At 39.0% G+C, this 15,738-nt stretch overlaps 1 long non-coding RNA gene across 1 annotated transcript in view; it reads left to right on the forward strand.

Annotated features, from left to right (window-relative positions):
- Nucleotides 1-14,464, forward strand: part of LOC127624568 (uncharacterized) — a 37,210-nt gene extending 22,746 nt beyond the window's left edge. Inside the window, exon 5 of the long non-coding RNA XR_007968195.1 lies at nt 13,963-14,464. This is a non-coding gene — a long non-coding RNA (uncharacterized LOC127624568). The remainder of the gene's footprint in view (nt 1-13,962) is intronic.
- Nucleotides 14,465-15,738: the final 1,274 nt, after the last annotated feature.

Consider the following 15,738-nt stretch of genomic DNA (forward strand, 5'->3'; position numbering starts at 1 on the left):
AGGCACAAAGGAGCATCTTTATTCAATGTGTGCAGTCTGTGGTCATTGCTTAAGGGCAAAAAAAAAAGGCAGTGGTATTGGGGTTGACTATTAACTATACCTCAACAACTGTTCAGCAAACATGGCTTCAATGAAATGTTCCACAAAAATGGGTGTTTCATTGATTCACAAAGAGTGACGCTTTAATTACAAAAAGAACTACATGTTACATCTATGTGCAGTTCTTTCTTCTCGTGTTTACATACCACTTTGCGGAATATGTAAGATGGTTTGCATTTAAAAAAATAAATAGAAATCATATGAAAAGGGTGTGAGGATCATAAAAATGGTATGTAAACTTTTGAGTAGAACCGTACATGAGACATAGTGACAGGGAGTCAAAGATAAATGAAAGCGAGAGTAATGCCTAATAAACCCCTGTGATCCAGACCCTATATAAGCAGATTATGTGAGCTCCACATATTACCATGTTCCACTCTCTGGGATGGAGTTAATACCTCTCATCACAACAGGATTCCTGAGCAATCCCTCCTGGCAGGTTACAGACATGTCACTGTTTCTCCATCAAAGTTTCCTACTACTTATCCTAACTAATTTATTCAGACGGTGTTGTTGTTATGTATGGAAGTGCTATTATTATGTATGTGAGTATTTTCTTGTTTTGCCCCCAAGCATCATGATTGTCAGGTCATGTAAAAAACATGGAGAAGCATGGAGATAGGGGCAGTGGAAATCATTTTGATGAGATCCACATTCTCACTGAAAGGGTTAGGGATGTAGAAGATGTTGATGGAATTCAGATAATGATCCAGGAGGAAAAACTGGATAAGAGGTAGTTTTCTTATGGACAAACTACTGTACATTATACAGTTTAAGTAGTTCCACTCTTTTGCAGAAAGTATTTGCAAGCTTTTTTCTGTTTTGTTCTATTTTTCTGGCTAACAACTATGTTTTACATTGAATAATGAACATGTTTTCACTTAAGTCTCAGTTATTGATATGGTAATATCAGAGATACATAACTTGTGCTATGCAACTATGCTTAAAGTAGTTCTGTGCACTATACTTCTGCATTTAAAACTGTTCAGTTTGTCATGTAAAATCAATGAAACCAAAGCATGTTTGTTTAGTTACCTTTTCACATAACCTTTGCATCAGATGGGGGATTAGGCCTAGTTGAGGATTATATCATCCACCTCCTTAGTAATAGCATTTTCATTATACATTTTAGCACCAATTTTAAAATATATACTATAACTTGGCACTGTGATTAACATAACAACAGGAAGCTCTTTGAAAAGTGTGATGCCTCTCCATGACTCTGTCATCAAAGATAAATTTATTTAGCCCCTCCCTCCTTCTATGATTTTGAATGATTTGCCATTATGTAAATTTAATCTGGTCTTGCACTGCAATCAAGTGCCGTTTGCAAAGCACTGTATTTGTGTGCAACACCGTATATTATTTTCTGCTGAGATAAATGTTGGCATTTGGCGCCATATTGATTTTGTGATTAAGACAATGAAAATAAATGGATCTGTTGGTGCACAGAGGACTATTTCTCATAGATTTACTCAGAGTCTACAATGTATAAGCCATTTGTTTAGACACTATTTGGATGAGTCATTAAAGTTATAGGCACAAATTTCAATGCAGAGTACTGCCAGTACTGCCATTTGTCTTTTTTACTGCATTTTCATGGCTGGCTCAATCATATTAATCTTAAATTGTGAGGTTTAAGATCGAGAGTCTAGACATTTTCCAATCAACAGTCCACCTAAATCGATGAAGAGCGTATCACCAGTAATTACATATTGTACTGTGAAAGGACAGTCATTGAAATTTGGCAATTTCTCTGTGAGCAAATTCAATGGGTTGAACAGACATTCACTTCTAAAGTACATGTTATGTTGCTTTTTTATTTAGCTGTCTAAGAACAACAACAACAAAAAAGGGATGAAAATCCATTATTCCATTTCTGGTCTTGATGAAGAAATACAAAATGTGCTTGCATGCTCTCGTGAAGACCTTACAAGCAGTACTCTCGGCACAAATCTGTACGCTGACTTTCTCATTCCATCCATGCTTTGAGAGGATCAACTTTGATGGCATAAATGGACTGCAGTGAAATAACTGAGTCATACAGAAAGCTGTGGAAAAAGCTTCCTGGATATATTTTCAGAGTGATAGATTAAGTAGAGCCATTTTGATTTCACTTCCCGAAGAGCATGCACCCAGCTGATATATGAATAAGGGTGGAGGAACAATCAGAACATTTCATTTGATTTGCCATCTGCATGCTTGTCTCAGAGACTGTAGGCCTACTCTTAGAAAATTTTGCACACGTTTATCCAAGCTGTCTAATTTCTTTGAATAAAATTATGTTCAAGCTTACTGTGTATATATTATTATACAGTAAGGAGTAAGGATAAAATGTCATCCAGTTAACAGAAGATAAGCTCAGAATATGTATTGAAAATTTTAGGATGGATGGACCAGCTTCTTCAGAGCCAGAGGCCACTGACAAAGTTTTGCAATGCTTGCATGGATTTACAACCAGCTTTGTCCTATAGCAACCATTGAAATCTGTCATGTTATATTCATAAATGACAGGAGGTACTGAGTCTGGAAGAATTAATATGGGAGAACTGGACTGTCTACAAAAACCTAAACAGCATAAACCTGTTTTTTATAAGTATTAAATATTTTTTTTAATTTTTTATATAAAATATTCTGTTAAGTGACCATCTGGCCAGACATCGACTGGGTATTGATGTATAAATATGACATTATACACAATATCATCAATAAAATGTAGTTCATTTTAACAGAAGAAAATAAGGGAAATTGTTGCTTAAACTGTTCCTAGGCTCAAGTTTAAATATGCTGCTCTTAATTATCTCTCTTTGTACGTTCTGTTTATTAACTAGCTCTGAAGATTTCATACTCAGCTCCCTTTATACCCAATGACAGCTGCAAATGCGTGAAATGTCAAACGGCCAGGTTGTGTTGCACACCTGAGAGGCTGTTCATTTCACTTTCTGTTATCTCTCTCCAGGGAAAAATGCTCAAAACACTGCCGTACTGCTTAACTCAGCAAAAGGTTTTCCAGAGCTTCCCTGTCGCAGTTTCTGCTTTAGTTCTGTACTGCTTGCACAACAAGGTCAGAATTTTAAATTTGACAACAGACACAAAACCTGAATTGTAATTGCAAATTCTCCCAAAATATTTTTCTCCAGCAGCTGAATACCTGCCTTTTCATGAAAGTTGTCAGATAATCGGAACTGCGAAAAAGAGCTGCTGAAGTATTTAGAGGCCTTTCTCTTTGCCTATTCTCTCCTTGTTGTCAGCAGGTTATCATTGTTCTGTCAGAAGCATAACTCAGTTATAATGTTTCCAGTGTTTACATTTTAAATAGTTTTTTGGAACAGTTTTTTGTATTCCTGCTTCAGACAGTCTTTAACATAAAGTTGGCGACCTAGCTGTTTGGCTGGCTAGCTAGCAAAGCACAACTGATTAGTTTTGCACACCCGCCCTGTTGAGGTAGGCTAACATTACTGTGTTTCTGTCTGCCGTCAAATGTTTTCATCAATAGGCCATTGGCTACTTAAATACTTTTTAGTGTTAATATGTTGTTTAGGTTCACTCGATAGGGCAATATGGCTCATTTAAAGCTGATTTAATGTTACATGCTCTGAGTTTATTTTTTTGGGGGTTTGTTTGTTGCTTATTGATGGGAGAAAGGCTAACGTTACCAGTAGCCATCTCTAGACTGTGGACCAATGTTACCTTCTGAGCGCACAGTCTGCCCTTATGTTCTGATGGTTACAAGCAACTGTTTTTGAAGTTGTGTTCTGATTTATTGCAATTTTTAGGCATGTTTTTACAATAACTACCCTCTGAATTTATGGCCCAACATGGATTCTTCTTGGTTTCAAATATTTAGGAGTTAATGTTACTTGCTCACTATCTTCCCTATTAGATGCTAACTTCACTCCTCTCCTTTCCTATATGAGGACTACTTTTCAGAAATGGCTTAACACTCCCATGTCTATGCTTGGGAGAGTTAATGCTGTTAAAATGAACATACTGCCAATGTGTCTTTACCTATTTCAATCCATTCCCCTATTTTTACCCAAATCGTACTTTATATCTATAGATAAGGCTCTCATCTCTTTTATATGGGGAGGGAGGACTCCCAGAGTTAGGAAATCCCTACTGCAGCAATGCACACTCAGCAGAGGGCTATCTCTGCCTAATTTTATGTATTATTACTGGGCAGCCAACATCCAGAAGTGTTTGTTTTGGCTGGATGCTCCACAGACATTGTGGTGCCAACTTGAGGCTGAGTCATGTGAGTCATCTTCCTTACCTGCTCTCTTGTTCTCTTTCATCCCCTTATCCTTCTCGCTGCACAGACAACCCAGTTGTCTGTACCTCTCTTAAAATATGGTATCAGGTGTCACTTTCAGTCATGTTCTGCATCTACTCTAATGCCCATCTGCAGCAATCATCTCTTTCCACCCTCTCAGTTAGATCCCGTCTTTCGTCTCTGGGAGAGAAATGGCATAGTGACCTTCAGTGACCTATACATTGGCAATGTTTTTGCCAACTTCTCAGATTTATCCACCTTTCACAACTTACCCCCTACTCACTTATTCAGATATTTTCAGGCTAGGCACTGTGTCTCCAACACCTTTCCCGACTTTCCCTCCCCACCCTCAAGGCAACCATGGGAAGAGTTATTTCGTCATAAACCACATCAAAAATCTCTCATTTCAAAAATATATCAAACTATTTTGTCTTTTGACAAGCAGACTAGCTCTAAAGCCTCTGCTGCATGGGAGACTGAACTGGGAGTTGATTTTGGAGATGATTTTTGGGAGAGAGCCATCAAGAGAATACGTACCTCTTCGACATGTGCTCGCCTAGGTCTTATCTAGTTTAAAGTGGTACAGAGATTGCATTTTTCACAATCAAGATTATCAGAAATTTACCCAGATGTTGATGACGCCTGTGTCAAGTGTGGATCAACTCCCTGCCATCTTAGCCATATGTTTTCCCTTTGTCCCAAACTTGAACATTTTTGGAATTCTATCTTCAATATCCTTTCAGACGTCCTTCGAGTCCACTTAGACCCAAGCCCCCTATTAGCTATTTTTGGTGTTACACCAGTCCCACAGCTCCTTAATGGAGAACAGGCAGATGTGGTTGCCTTTGCTACTCTGCTGGCAAGGCGTAGGATCCTATTCTCCTGGAAATCCTCACAGTCCCCTTCTGTGTCCCTGTGGCTGAAGGACCTTATTTTCTTTTTAAAATTAGAGAAGGTGAAATTCACTCTCAGAGGGAACACTGATAACTTTTTTAAACACTGGAACTCTTTTATTACTTATTTCAATGAGCTACAAACACTTCCTTGATTAGGGTGCGCATTCACTCACAACCACTTTTTACGCCATTTGTTTTTATTTTATTTATTTAGTTATTTATTTATATATTTATTTATTTTATTTTATTTTATACACTCACTTAATTTGGTTTCTCAGAAAATGTTTGTTTGTGCATTTATGTGTGTGCGTGACATGTAAGACCTACCCTGGGGGGTGGGTGATATGGGATTGGGGATGGTAGGGGCTCGGGTAAATGAAAGCTCTATTCTATCCTCATTTATGTTGTATTACTATTGTACAATGTTTGAAACTTTTGTCATGACTTTATATAGTAATAATAAAAAAACCTTGAACAAAAAAAAAAAAAAATGGATCTCTCTTCATTCGGCAATGTTCTCATACTACAAGTACTGGGAAAGATAGCGATAGATTGTAGATATGCATTCAAAACAGATGATGACTTGAGGAAAACCCTTGTGATGTTCAAGAATGCCATCCTATAGAAAAAAAATAAAACAGTTTGATCTTTTAAAAGTTGCTTAGTGCATTTTCTCTATACATATAATTAAGTGTAGAATATTTGGATACTCCAAAAGGACCTTTTGGTAACCATGGACGTATACCTAGGACAAAAAGGCTACTACTTTTGAACGCTTCAACGTACAGTCATAATTTTGGGCTCTAATGAAAGATGACACTTAGAGCTATCATATTCCATATTCAGATCCACTATTAGTTTTGCTGACACAGAGTAACTCTAATGTGCATAAACACATTAGAGTGCCTTTTCCCTTCTTGAAACTAAACGTTGTGCATATAAAATAGTCAAAACTAGTGCTATGGTGGAAAATTTGTTTATATAACAAATACACAACAAACTATTTACATGAATTTTTACACAAAGTATTTACAAACAATTATACAATTTTACATGTTTCTAGCAACATGCCAGTCATTGTAGCAGTCACATTTAGGTACAAAGCACAAAGGCACATCACAGGAAGAGTACTTCACTGGTGTCTTTGCATGACACTGCCTGCACTTTAGACGACCAGTGGTGCAAGATTTGGTGATGTGCACCAGCCTGTGATGTGCTCTTCGTGGAGCAGGAGGTACGAGTCTGGCTGTGGAGTGAGACCCCAACTCTGCCAGCTCCTCAGCAAGGGTCTCTCTGAAAGCCTTCTGGTTCATAGGGACCTCTCCTTTACATGGGGTTCCTCTCTTGATGAGGTGCTGTCCTGCTGCTCCACTCTATGTGGCCGCTTGCTGAGTGGGGGAGAAGTATCCAGCTCCCAATCGCTATCTGATTCATCAGATAATTGCCTATAGTGAAAATAAAGAAATAAATGTAATTTACAAAGCTAGACAATACTTTTCCATCTTTTCTGTATTATATATATATATATATTAGTTTTTATTTTCGAATGTGTAAATATGTATTATTGTATGTATATTTACTGTAAATACTGTATACTTTGCCAATGTACTATGGAACAAAGAGATACACACCTCCCCCAAAAATTCAGCATTGTAACAAAGAGATTCTCAAACACAACATATCGTCCCCTTGGAATCATAAGGTTCTATCAGACATTTTTGTCAAAATTGAGTTATTCACATATTCTTATTCTGTGACAACTTATTTACATTATGTGATGTTTTTTTTTAAGTTGTGTACATTCTGGGACCTTTTTATTGAAAAAACAAAAAGGTTCTATCTACAAAGTCGAACTCTAACTTGGCTCTATAAGGTTCTATCTGCGTTAGCCAATCAGCACTTCGTATGCACAGAAGAGGACTAATCAGGATCAACTTTATATGTCGTGTCGCCGGCTTTTTCCTTGAATACAGAAAAGATCGCAGAAACAAAATATCTGAGAGGATAATGGCACGCAACGCAAAATTTTTAAGAAACCTCAAGATCGACAACTTTATTGAAGATCTTCTCAAGGACAGCAGCCCGAATTCCAGGCAAGTTCAGTCTTTTTTTTTTTTTTTGGGTCTTGCTGAGGAGATTGTTTTCATAGTTAGACACCACACTAGCCAGCAGCGCTAGCTTCATAGTTCCTGATATTAAGAGTCAAGCACTAAGATAAAAAAAAAAAAAGCAGTTAACTTACCTCAGTATTAAAATTATTTCAGAATGATTGTAGCCTGTAGCTACTCAATGGTATACCATACTAAAAAAATATATATATTTTTTGTCTATTTTTGTAATGAACCTGACATATCCAGGAGGGGAAAAAGTAATGCTAAAAACAATAGCAGGAGACTGAGAAAGAAAGCACCAGGCAAAGAAAATATGAAAAAAGCATCATCAGAGAATGGGAGAGAAACTGAGGCAGAAGAGGGAAGGAGCAATGTTGTAAAGGAGCAATGTAAAATCAGACTTTTAGAGACCGAGGGAGAAACAAGCAGTACAGTAATGCCAAGACAGAGAACAACAGAGAGAGGAAAGGTAAGAGTCAGTCAGTCATTCAGAATTGGTTAGTTTTGAGCTACAGGGGTAGTGAGCTAATAATAAGAAACTTTTCTGAATTTATTGCATGCCTATTTTTTACATTGTGTATTTAAATATTATGTTTAAATATGTATTTGAGAGAGCACCGAGCCGCAGCATCTATGTGCGCCGCCATCAAATGAAAGTGTCTTTCATTTGGCTAGAATCTTTATGAGGATTTTCAACCAGTCCCTGGCTGAATCCACAGTCCCACCATGCCTGAAGTCCTCCACCATCGTCCCCCTGCCTAAAAAAAAATAAAACCTTATATTTCCAGCCTCAATGACTACCGGCCAGTCGCACTCACCCCAGTGGTGATGAAATGCTTTGAAAAGCTGGTCCGGGGTCACATTACATCATGCCTGCCAAAAAGCCTGGACCCACACCAGTTTGCATACAGAGCTAATAGATCCACAGAGGACGCCGTAGCTACAACCCTGCATGCTGCATTGTCCCATCTAGAGCAGCAGGGGAGCTATGTACGGATGCTCTTTGTGGACTATAGCTCTGCGTTTAACACCATCCTTCCTCAAAAACTGATGAACAAACTGATGGATCTAGGCATTCCATACCCCACCTGTATGTGGATTAAAAGCTTTCTCACTTGTCGCACCCAGAGGGTGAGAGTTGGCCATCATACATCTACGGCCCTTAGTCTCAGCACCGGCTCCCCACAGGGCTGTGTATTGAGCCCCCTGCTGTACACTCTATACACGCACGACTGCACCTCCACCCACCACAATAACATCATAGTGAAGTTTGCGGACGACACTACAGTTGTGGGGCTCATCACTGGAGCAGACGAATCAGCTTACAGAGAGGAGGTTAAACATTTGTCGGTGTGGTGTATGGAGAATAACCTTCTCCTTAATACTGTAAAGACCAAGGAGCTGGTGATTGATTACAGGAGGGAAAAGACTGACATCACACCACTCATCATCAGCGGGGATCGGGTGGAGCAGGTGTCGGACTTCTGTTTTCTGGGTGTGTACATTGAGGAGGGTCTGACATGGAGCGTAAACAGTGTGAAGGTGCTAAAAAAGGCCCAACAATGTTTGCACTTCCTGAGGGTCCTCAGGAGAAACAACATCACTCAGAGACTGCTGTTATCCTTTTACAGGTGTTCCATAGAATCTATCTTAACATACTGCCTATGTGTGTGGTTTAGTAGCTGCACAGTAGCCCAGAAAAAGGCTCTCCAACGGGTCATTAACATGGCCCAGAAGATAGTCGGTTGTCCCCTCCCTACAATGGTTGACCTTCACAGTGCTCGCTGTGCCAAAAAAGCTCAGAGCATTATTAAAGACACTTTCCATCCCGGTCACTCCTTGTTTGAACTGTTGCCATCAGGCAGACAATCAAATCAAGAACAAACAGACTTAAAACGTTTTTATCCAACAGCAATAACCACCCTTAATGCCATAAAAAAACATTCATAAAACAATACCATATAGTTAGATTGTGCAATAACTATGACAGAATGAATGGTGGTGTGTGTGTGTATCTCCAATAAGATGGGGATTGTTTTTTTCTTTTTATTGATATTGATTTTACTGATGCACCAACTGTTTGGCACTTTTAAATTTCGTTGTACAGGTTACAATGACAATAAAAGGATTACACCTGTATTTTTTCAAATGTACTTTTTTCTCCAGCCAGGTGACAAGGTAGATGCAGCAGGGCCTAGGGTCTTACCAGACGAGCCAGTGGAGCCAGTGGAGCAAGTGACCGAGCCAGTGACCGAGCTAGTGACCAAGCCAGTGACTGCACCTACCAGTTTACAAGAGCTGGGGGCTACTCAGAAAAGAAGAAACAGGAGACGTGTTTCAAATCCTTCAACATGGAAAGCAAGTACCTGCAAGAAACTTTATCAGGAGGGCAAGGAACATGTCAACTCTGCAAATAAAAAGGCTTCTGCTAAACAAGTGAGAACTTTGAAGAACTGTAGTACGTCATGTAAATACAAATGTGCAAAGAAAGTAACCCCAGCTGAAAGGGAGAAATGCTTTACACAGTTCTACCTGTTGAGTCAAAACAGGAAATATGACTTTATAGCCATGACTACAGACTGCACAGAAAAAGAAAGACAATCCTGTGATGAACCACACAGAAATCGTACCTACTCATTTAAGTACTATCTAAACGTAGAGGGTGAAAAGGTGAGAGTCTGTAAGCAGTTTTATCTGGGCACACTTGCCATCAGCCAGAAACCTGTGTATAATACACACATGAAGAAAAATCAGATGACTAGCATGCCAAAATCAGATGCAAGGGGAAAGCATTCAAAAAAAATGCATTTCTGAAAATCAGAAAGAGCAGGTAAAGGCACACATCAGTTCATTTCCTGTTGTTGAGTCACATTACTGTCGTGCCAGCACAGAAAGACAGTACCTTGAACCGGTACTCAATGTTTCAAGGATGTATGATCTCTACAGACTTAAATGTAACGAGAATGGAAATACACCTGTGAAAGAATCTTATTACCGATTCATATACAACACAGAGTTCAACCTTAGCTTTCACACCCGTAAAAAGGATCGGTGTGATCAGTGTGAAGCATATGAGACGGCCGTAAAGCAAAACATGGTAGGCCAAAGTGATGAATACCATCAAACAAAGCATATAGCCAACAAGACGGCAATGCGCCAAGAGCGCCAACAAGACAGAGAGGATAAAGATACTCTAACAGTCTGTTTTGACCTACAGAATGTTATTTCATGTCCACTTGCCGAAATTAGCTCTTTTTTCTACAAGCGGAAACTTAACTTGTATAATCTTACTGCTCACTGTTCGCAGACTAAAAAAGGCTACTGTGCTTTGTGGACAGAGGCAATGTCAGGTAAGGGAGGAAATGATGTTGCAAGTGCACTAATGAAAATATTAGAACGTGTTGTACGTGATCATCCACATGCCACTGAGATGATTACATGGAGTGATAGTTGTGTGCCTCAGAACAGAAATTCCATAATAGTCTTTGCTATGGCAGATTTCCTGACAAGGCATCCTCAAATTAAAAAGATAACAATGAAATACTCTACTCCAGGCCACTCCGCAGTGCAGGAGGTAGACAATATGCACAGCCATATTGAAAAGGCAATGGCAGTGTCTGAATTCTATTCACCACTGTCTTTCTTAGCATTTTACTGAAGGTGAACAGGAACAACCCATATGAAATCATACAGATGAAGAGAATAGATTTCTATGACTTTCAGGCATGTTCAAAGCTGTTTCAGTACAAACAGGTTCCATTTTTTGAAGTGTCACAGCTTGTGTTTGATCAGTGTCCATATACTCTTCATTACACAAAATCACATGCAGAGCCAAGAGTTAAAGTAGACATAAGAGGACCAAGCAAACACACGAGAAGCCTGGCACCTACATCCATTTTACCCAAACCAAGGGTACTCCCCAAACAGAGCATCATCTCAGAGGCGAAGATGAGTGACATTAAGTCCATGTTTAAATTCATGGCACTAGCAGATAGAGAGTATTATAGTTCTGTGTTTTAAAAAATGAGTTTGTGATTTTTTGATATAGTCAGTGTATAATTTTTCAATGATTATTAAACTTAATGAATTAATTTGCTGAAGCATGTCTGTTTTCTTGCCGTTTTTAAAGTCTTAAAATGTCTTAATTTTTACAATATTAAGCCTTAAAGGTCAAATAGTCAACAGTTGAATTCATGGGGTCTTAATTACAACAATAAACGTTACCATGTTATTTCAGCCATACTGATGTCTAGAGAGAAAGCCATTTTACCTGGCCCACTTTAGGTGGAATAAAGTCCTGCTCAGATGTATTACAGTAGCTGCTTTCTGTCTAAACAAAAGAAAAATTAAAGTAACAATTTCTGCAATAATGTGTTTAATTACCCACCAAATTGGTACCAAAAAGTAACTGCTCTGGACAAAATATTTAGACCTACCTTGCTTAATTTGAAATGTCCTAAATGCATGAAAGTGCTAAAAATATTAAATAAATGTCATAGAAAGGATAACATTTTACTTTCTAACACATATTGAGACATTGTTACAACATTCATTTTATATTTAATGTTCAAATAATGTTTTGGCAGATAGAACCTTATAATTCTAAGCGAAAAGTGTTTTTTTTAGAATTAGAAGGTTCTATCTGCATTAGACCCATTCCAAAAATCCCCATTTACAAATTTGAGAGGATTTTGATATTGTATATTTAGAATACATATAGGGTCCCTGTTATTTTCATGTTTGAAAGAAACTTGTTCCCCATATAAATTTTCCTATATGTAATGCAAAAACTTTAAAGCTCAGTATCTCAAAACTGCTCAGAACGCAGATAGAACCTTATAATTCCAAGGGGACGATATATTCTTATTTTCAACTTATATATAAATATTTACAGTAAATATACAAAACATCTATATAGCATGTCAATAGATCTGAAACAAACAGTGAACTAAAACCTCACACACGCACAAACAAATACAAAACACTCCCATAAACAGTTCAAACACTCACTGAGGAAACAAACTAAAGCTTATTTATGCTGAATATACAGTATATATGTTATAAAACACAAGAAAACACTTACTTGTCCAGAGCAATGTCTCATCCCTCCATAATAATTTCCTCTGCCTCTGAATCATCCGTATTTTCAGAAATTTCATCTCCAGACTCATCGTTTTCACAACAAATGCCTTCTTATATCACATCCTGGAGCGAAAATCCTGTTTTTCGCATCCGTTTCAGCATATTTAAATCTCCAAAATGTGTAAACAGTTCCAAAACAACACTCTTCAGCTTTTATGCACAGACGCACAAAACACTCGGTAATGGCAAGACAACTTTGCGCACACACATTACAGAAACATTCTCTAAACTTCCCACTAAAGCTGCATATAATTGTTTTCAGAATTTCATTGGCTATACGATACACCAGTCATCTGCAAACTTGGCTGTAATTGGCTTGATCTTTACACAAAGGAAAGGGGGGAGGCCCTTACATTTGACACAGACTGTGGTTGGCTATTGAAGGCTTTGGACAGGACATGGAAGCTCCTATTGGGTCAAATGAGGTGTCAATCGAAAGGTCAGAGTGCAGCATCCATTTTGATACCGGATATAGGAAATGTTTACATCTGAACTGAAGTTATTACTGATAATATGTGAAAGATTAGGTACAGCTGCCAGGTGCTTTGAAATGATGCAACAAGAGTCCGTGGGTATTTATTGATGTAACAATGTGATTTGGACTAAAAATCTTACTTGATTTGATCGTTTGGGCATTTGGCAATGTAACAACACCGTTTTTGTCGGGAAGTTATGGATCAGTGGACCACTATGAGGCTTCATATGTGAGTTGCCTAAATTTTGTTATTGTTTGTTTATATGGTGGTGGTCTGACAAAGATATAGATTGTACCTGCTGTTGTGATTGTATCTTAAAATGGTTTATATCAATAGAAAATCAAGAAATGGAGCTTTCCAAATATATGTGGCATGTGTACCAATGTACACACAGCAGTACATCGCATAGTTATTTTTGTAACATTCAGAGGCCCGCCCGCGGTATGTTACAATCCAGGTGAAAGCTATGGGGTGAACCAAATAGCTTTCAGCTGTGTTTGATATAATGGCAAGTGATTTTCTAGTGCCAAATTAGCAATTTATCATGATTACTCAAGGATAAGGTGTTGGAGTGATGGCTGCTGGAAATGGGGCCTGTCTGTTTGATAAAAAATGACTTTTCTTTTTTTCCAAATAGTGATGTTATTTATATCAGTAATGTCCTGACTACAGTGGAATGCCACTTTGGTGAATTAATGTACCAATTTCCTTCCAAAACAGCTAAATCTGTACATTATTCCAAACTTTTGACTGCCAGTGTATATATAATATATATATATAATTATAAATTATCAGGCTTTTGTGTCATGATTTTGATAAAGAATGTGTTATTAAAATAATGGCTGTTTTGTGTATTGTGCCTATATTTCTATGACAATACTATGATGTAGATCTCATCTTGTTAGATGTACTGTTTGTATTACACTAAAAAAATGCTGTCTTCATGATTCCTCCATTGTTTTTAGGCCATGTGTCGCACATCAGACCCTGTGGAGTGGAGTAGCAATAATCCATGACAGCGGAAGTCTTGTTCCCTTCTCTCATCCATTCACGCATGATAAACTGCCAAATGTGCACATCTTCTCCAAGAACACAGTTCAAGACTGAGAAATAGATCCCAGTGGGACTTGCTGATCATATACAGAAGGCTGTGGTACCATCATGCCTGTCCATTTTATGCTTTGCTATATGTGTATCAATCTGATATAATTTCTCAAAGGTGCTGTTATCATTCTATTGCTGGGTTTTATTACAGTATGGCCACAGAAGCTGGAGAAAGCAGTGAAGCCTTTGTATCACTGTAATGAGAGGTGGCATGTGTTTCTTTTCCTTTAAGTAGTGAATGAGTAGTGAACAAAAACAGTGAGGATTGTTTGCAGGTGTACATTTAGCTTGGAATTCAATGTACTCTCTTAACTCTTCATTTTTTGTAACACTCCACATTTGCTCATTTGGTTTTAATTAAATATCTCATGACACTGTACAATCTAAATCTGTGACATTGAGGTGCTGTCTGGGGATGCTATGATCTGAAGTGAAGACTTAATTACTTTGAACCCTCTATAAGCGCTCTGTTTTTATACCAGAGAGTAGACGTAGCTCAAACAGTTTCCTCCTTGTCACCTTCAAATCCTCTATTAATTAAGATACCAATTACTGAATTGTGGGATGAAGCAAACCTACGAGTCAATTGTTTCCTGGAAATAATTATCTGTGATTTAATTTGAAATACAGGAATATTTTGCCAGCAGCTTTAATTCCTTCTGCTACTCAGAGAAGTGGTTCTTTTAATATTTTATTATAAAACCTTAAACAAAACGTCTAGGTTACTTATGTAATTCAATGAGAATTTGGTGGACAGAATTTGCATGTCCCGCCTCCAGATTATGGTATAAAGGCGGGGAAATGCGTCTGTTTCATTCAGAATTTTTCTGAGGAGCCGGAAATGGTCCGGCCACAACAGTGGCTCGGCTCAGCGACGTGGCCGGGAGGACACAACGTCTCATTCCCTCCATCAGGGAACGAAGGTTACATGCATAACTTAGACGTTCCCCGTCTGTCGCTCATTTTGATGGTGTGTCGAAGAAGCGACACGAGGGGTCCGATTTAAATCACGACGTGTACGTGTACTGCTGACACAGGAGCGGGCAGGTACTTGATGTGCCAAAACGACCAGCTGTACCAGACTGCATGTACCCTTCCCCAATGCCCCATGAAGTCGTCGGAACCCTTATAGTTACCCTAGACAGGGGAACAAGGAGACGCTTGCCAACCTGGGAACGGGCCGAGCCTAGCCGGGCCTCTTTTCTCTCTATGTTTCTCGCATGGAGCAAAGTGGCTGGGGCCCTTACATGCATCGTGGGAAGGGGGTCTTACCCAGTTTCCTATTCTTTCAGGGGGAAAAGACCATGCGGAGACCACACCCGCCCAGAGAGGGGGAGGTAATAGTGGCGAAATACACCACATGGGCTTTTAGGTCACATGTGGGAAGTGGCGCGGTAGTAGATCCCGCCTCTTTGGAGGGAGGAGTTGCTACAGACACGGCGACTGGGGGCAGCGGGAACTGCCCAAGGGAGACGCGGGTCCACTCGTAAGGAGGTTTGCCAGGGAGGGGCTGTCGCGAGGAGTATGAGGTCTGAGAACTAAGCCCGAGTGGGCCAGTAGGGAGCCACTAGAGTGACTTGTTCCTGTCCTCCCTGACCTTGCATAGCACCTGTGCAAAAAGGCTCACTGGGGGAATT

This window comes from Xyrauchen texanus, chromosome 31, assembly GCF_025860055.1.
Source record: "Xyrauchen texanus isolate HMW12.3.18 chromosome 31, RBS_HiC_50CHRs, whole genome shotgun sequence".
Taxonomy (NCBI): domain Eukaryota; kingdom Metazoa; phylum Chordata; class Actinopteri; order Cypriniformes; family Catostomidae; genus Xyrauchen; species Xyrauchen texanus.